This window comes from Lathyrus oleraceus, chromosome 3 (genome assembly GCF_024323335.1).
Source record: "Lathyrus oleraceus cultivar Zhongwan6 chromosome 3, CAAS_Psat_ZW6_1.0, whole genome shotgun sequence".
Lineage (NCBI taxonomy): Eukaryota > Viridiplantae > Streptophyta > Magnoliopsida > Fabales > Fabaceae > Lathyrus > Lathyrus oleraceus.
The window spans coordinates 299,493,477-299,498,882 of record NC_066581.1 but is presented as its reverse complement, the minus strand read 5'-3'; the positions used below and the strand labels follow the sequence as shown (position 1 = coordinate 299,498,882).

At 37.8% G+C, this 5,406-nt stretch overlaps 1 non-coding gene across 1 annotated transcript; it reads right to left on the bottom strand.

The window, feature by feature from the left end:
* Positions 1-2,139: 2,139 nt before the first annotated feature.
* Positions 2,140-2,246, bottom strand: LOC127133926 (small nucleolar RNA R71). Its single transcript, XR_007807723.1, has one exon. It is a non-coding gene; the product is annotated as a small nucleolar RNA R71 (small nucleolar RNA).
* Between the last annotated feature and the right edge of the window lie 3,160 nt (positions 2,247-5,406).

The window sequence follows — 5,406 nt, the reverse complement described above, 5'->3', positions numbered from 1 at the left end:
TCAGGTATTTTACCATATAGGAGCCATGTGCAAAGAAACAAAGCAATTCAGATGCAAAACGAAGAAAAAATGGGAAATTACACACAAGACGGCCTACATGGCATTCGCCATGGAGAATGCCATATGAGAAATGATGTGTCTCACTCACCAACGGGCGGATTGACCCACTCTTCCACACGCTGGGAAGGTGGTGTTCGCCACCTTGACATGGCATTCTCCATCCTTTGTGAAGGTCAGGCGGTTAGAAAATGGACTTGCTTGGTCTTCCACTCACTTCATGCACTCCTACATTTTCTCCCACGAATGAAGAAGCTTCCCACTTGATATTTTGGACTTTGGAACATTATAAATAGGCGATAAGATTCATTTTCCAAGGCATCCAAGCTTAGCACAATCTTAAGCACTAGAATTACCAATCAAAGTTGTAACTCGTCACATCGAGGGGTTATAGCACCAGAGAATATTGAGTTTGTACGAAGTTTGGAGCACTTTATTTATTTCCGCCATTTATATTTCTTTACAAGTCTTCAGCAATTTATTTTGTACCAGATTCAAGCCTCTGTTTGGAGCAGGTTTTTATTATATTTCGCATTTTATTACCGCTTTATTTATTTACTCGCACTTTATTTCCCTCACCTTGCACTACTTATTTTATTTCCAAGTCTTATTTATCGCACTGTATTGTTTTCAATTACCTTTCCGCAATGTCTACTTCTAAGTTTCAAACTTATGTTTTCATACTTGTCATAAGCATGTCCAGCTAACTTATTGATGATGGGATGTGAGGATCGTCACTTGACGGTACTCTAACTGTTGTTTCTTTAGGATTTCAATTGTGGGTTGTTTTGGTTTTAATATAATCTTTCTAAACTCAATTTAATCGGTCACTATGAAAGTAGAGCCCTCAAAAAAGTCGGGTAAGATCGAAAGTCATCTGACATTAAAGAATAAGATTGGTTTGTTTTTTATTAATGAATACCGTGAAAGCACTTTGTTAATTAACTAGGAAAGTCTAATATTTCTAGAAGGAGGTTTTAAAACTATTTGCAGACACATTTATAGGTTTAGGATACGATTACCAGAGTGAAAGCTTGGAACCCTTTTAAGTTGAATTTTCCAACCAAGATTACTTTTCAACTGAGTAAAGAGTCTGATTTCTTAAAATATGATTTACTACTTTAATGCATTAAGTGTTGGTCACACGTGACAGTGGATGGTATAAATTAGAGAGTGAAATTCGGTTATGAATACACGAAAGCGACAGTTCCTGTTAAATTACATTATTTTCAAAGTAGAAAATACTACCCCGTGCAGCGATCCTATTTAGAAACAATCAAGAGTAATGTTGTTTGATGAGAGCCACACCCTAGTATTATTTGTCTGAATTTATTAAAGTTATTTATTTCATCTCTCCTTTGCTTAATTCATTCACCTTAGGTACACACCGTAGCAACTAGAAATGGTAAATTCACAGTTAGGTCTATGTGAGATCGATATCTTTTAAGACTACGCAATAGACTGTACACTTGCAGTTAGTTAATCCGATAGACTCATAATCTCGCAAGCAAGTTTTTGGCACCTTTGTCGGGCACCAATACTATCAAATTTCATAACCTTTTGTTACATCGTCTAGATTAAGGCAACCCTCGCCAGTCAATGTGAAGAACTCGCATTACCGGAGCTTTAGAAGATCCAATAGCTGAAACAGAAAAGTACGTAAGAGCTCGACTTTTGCTCCAACGAATCAAAAGAGCAATGGCAGAAGACCAAGACCGTATTCCACTCAAATAGTTTTCCCTACCCTCTAACGAAGAGCTTTATTCAAGTATTGTCAACCCAACTATTATAGCTAACAACTTCGAATTGAAGTCTACTTTGTTGCGAATCTTGCAACAGAACCAGTTCGTTGGTCTCCCAACAGAGAACCCAAATCAGCACCTAAAAGTCTTCATTCAACTAGCCGACACACTAAAATGCAATAACGTTCCTCCTGAGGCAATATGTCCATGTTTATTTCCTTTCTCCCTCAGAGGCAGAGCCTGATCATGGCTAGATTCCTTTCTAGCAAACTCCATCACTACTTGGAATGACCTGAAGAAAGTATTCCTTGCTAGATGCTTTCCACCAAGTAAGATTGTCGTCCTACGTAACCAAATTACCAGATTCACTCAACAGGATGGTGAGTCCCTCTTCGACGCCTGGGAAAGGTACAAGGAGCTATTAAGAGCTTGTCCACATCATGGATTAGAACAATGGCTAATCATCTACACCTTCTACGATGGACTTCTCTACAACACTAAGATGACTATCGACGCTGCCGCCGGTGGTGCGCTAATGAATAAACCATACCCCGAGGCATGCACACTCATTCAGGACATGGCTCAAAACCATTAGCAATGTGCTACAGAGCATACACAAGTAGAGAAGAAAGATACTAAAGGAGGTATATACGAGGTTAGCAGCCTTGACCATATGAACGCCAAAATGGATGCCCTAACCCAGAAATTCGAAAGCTTAGTCATAAAACCTATAGCTAGCGTAGCTGCAATGCAACCCGGATGTGAAATTTGTGGAACACTGGGACATGTGACTGTCGAGTGCAGTCTACTAGCTGAAACAAACCCAGACCAGGCCAACTATGCCCAAGGAAACCCTTATTCGAACACTTATAACCCTGGATGGAGGAATCACCCAAACTTCTCTTACAATAACAATAACTCTGCTTTTTCCCAAAACTCTACTCCTCAAAGACCAGCAGGTTTCCAAGCCCAAAGACCAACACAATCGATACAAACTACCCCTTAGAAGTCAAACCTTGAGAAGATCATGGAATATTTTATCATGACTCAAACTCGACATAATAAAGAATTCATGAACAAAAATGTCCATATTAATGAACTGATTACACAATTAGGAAATAAGGTTGATTATATGGTAACCCACAACAAGATGCTGGAAACCCAAATCTCTCAAGTAGCACAACAACAAGTTGCTTAGGCTACGACATGAGGATTATTCCCTGGACAACCTTAACTTAACCCTAAAGGTCATGCTAACACCATTTCAAATCGAAGTGGAACTCAATACGATGGGCCTAAAATTTCAAAACCACCAAAAGAAAATGTTGTGACTACCTCAGAAGAACAAAAAGAGGAACTCGTAGAACCTGAAAAACAAATAAAGAAGGATATCAAAGATAAGGAGGCAGTAAATGATAACCAAGAAAATCAAACATATGTACCACTGCCCCCCTACATACCACCGATTCAATATCCATAAAGACTTAAACAAATTAAACAAGATACCCAATACAAGAAGTTTGTGAAAGTAATCGAGAAACTTCACGTCGAGATACCCTTCACTGAAGCCACTACCCAAATACCATCTATATGCCAAATTCCTAAAAGACATCTTAACGAACAAGCGCAAGTTCGATGATCCCAAACCTTTAGAATGCAATGTGATTGCTGAAAACAAATTAGCCAAGAAACAGAAAGATCCCGAAAGCTTTTCGATACCATGTGTTCTAGGAAGACATGTTATAGACAAAGCATTATTGGATTTAGGAGCAAGCATAATTTTGATGCCTTTAGCAGTTTGTGAAAGACTAGACCTAGGAGACATGCAACCAACGAGGATGTCCCTTCAACTGGCTGATCGATCGGTTAAGTACCCTATAGATATATTAGAAGATATTCTAGCTAGAATTAGATAAATATATATCCCTACTGACTTGTCATAATGTATATTAAGGAGGACGAATAAATTCCTATCCTTCTAGGCAGACCATTCTTATTAACTGTTGGAGCCATGATAGATGTAAAAAGAGGAAAAATGACTTTTGAAGTAGGTGACGAGAAGGTAGAGTTTATCCTATCCGAATTTCTAAAAGCACCCACATGGACGACTCTTGTTGTGAAATTGATATCATTGATGAATGCATAAGAGAGCTAGATAAGGAGGAGTATACCGAAACAATAAAACTACCTTTGACGCCCATTATGGAAGATGATGGATTTAAGTCAGTTACACCTTACATAGATGATAGCCTTAACGAATGCTTAGCACTTACCCCTGATCATATGTCAAGCATTAAGAAACCCACAATAGAGCTTAAGGAATTGCCTAAGAACTTGAGATATGAGTATCTTGATGAAGAACTCAACTATCCAGTTAAAGTAAATGCCAATCTAAAAGGTGATGAAACTGATCAACTCTTAGAGGTCTTAAGAAGATACCCTGCAACTCTAGGCTATACCATATCTGACTTAAAAGGAATAAGTCCATATGTGTTCATGCACCGAATTATGCTAGAGGAAGATTCTAAACCTTCTAGATAACACCAAAGAAGGATAAATCCTATAATTAGTGACGTAGTCAAGAGAGAAGTATTAAAACTTCTATATGCAGGAATTATCTACCAAATCTCTGATAGTACATGGGTTAGTCATGTGCATGTAGTACCAAAGAAAGGAGGTGTCATGGTCCTACAAAATGAGAAAGGAGAATCGGTAGCAGAACGCATAGAAAGTGGATGGCGTATGTTCATAGATTATAGAAGGCTAAACAAAGTAAACCGAAAGGATCATTTCCCCCTTCCGTTTATTGACCAAATGCTAGAACATTTAGCCAGACACTCTTACTTATATTACTTAGACGGATACTCTGGATTTTTCCAAATCCCCATCCACCCAGATGACCAAGAAAAAATAACCTTCACATGTCCATATGGCATTTTCGCTTATTGACGAGTGCCATTCGGACTGTGTAACGCTCCTGCAACCTTCCAACGATGCATGATGTCCATATTCGCAGACTTCCTGGATGAAATTATGGAAGTTTTCATGGATGACTTCTCAGTATGCTGATCCTATTTTAAAAACTGCCTGGATAACTTAGAGAGAATCCTAGAAAGATACGTACAAGTTAGTCTGGTGCTAAATTAGGAGAAATTCCATTTCATGGTGATAGAAGGAATAGTCCTGGGACACATTGTTGGTGTAAGCCCTAGAGGCCAATAATTTTGGTACTTGTATCGAATTATTTATTAATAATAAAAGGCTTTTTCTTTATTATGTTTGTTTAATAAAGTTCCTAAAATAGCTAGTCCGTTTAATGTATCAAGTGTGACTTAATCATGAGATCCCATTAAACATAAGGGCATTATTCTTCAATTATTCGTAGTCGAGCTTTATTGTGAAATGGGATAACATTAAAGCATTAAGACTAATATGTATATAGACTGATGATCACATCTCATGGATCATAGATAAGGAGTTATCAAGTCTTAAACATAGGTATGAATATTAAGAGTAATATTTATACTGGATTGACTTGCTATGAGAATACTATATAGAATGTTATGCAAAGTGTCATAAGTTATTCTCATGGTGATAATGGTGTATA